The 289-nt window shown below is 54.3% G+C and overlaps 2 protein-coding genes across 2 annotated transcripts in view; one reads left to right on the forward strand and one right to left on the reverse strand.

Annotated features, from left to right (window-relative positions):
- CASK (calcium/calmodulin dependent serine protein kinase) overlaps positions 1–289 on the forward strand; it is a gene marked incomplete at its 3' end in the record, with an annotated part of 276,912 nt that overhangs the window by 96,220 nt on the left and 180,403 nt on the right. The window lies entirely within an intron of this gene.
- GPR82 (G protein-coupled receptor 82) overlaps positions 1–289 on the reverse strand; it is a 4,260-nt gene that overhangs the window by 3,586 nt on the left and 385 nt on the right. The gene's annotated exons all lie outside the window — the stretch shown is intronic.

Below are 289 nucleotides of genomic sequence, written 5' to 3' on the forward strand. Positions count from 1 at the left end.
GGGCACCTGGGTGGCTCAGTTGATTAAACTTCTGAGTTCGGCTCAGGTCATGATCTCCTGGCTCCTGGGGCTTTGATCTCATGGTTCGTGGGTTCGAGCCCCGCATTGGGCACTATGCTAACAGCTCAGAGCCTGGAGCCTGCTTCCTATTCTGTGTGTGTATATTTCTCTCTCAGCCTCTTCCCTGTTTGTGCTCTCTCTTCCTTTCTCTGTCTCTGTCTTTGTCTCTCTCCCCCCTTCTCCCTCCCTCCCTCCCTCCCTCCCTCCCTCTCTCTCTCTCTCTCAAAAG

This window comes from Crocuta crocuta, unplaced genomic scaffold (genome assembly GCF_008692635.1).
Source record: "Crocuta crocuta isolate KB4526 unplaced genomic scaffold, BGI_CrCroc_1.0 scaffold467, whole genome shotgun sequence".
NCBI classification, from domain to species: Eukaryota; Metazoa; Chordata; class Mammalia; order Carnivora; family Hyaenidae; genus Crocuta; species Crocuta crocuta.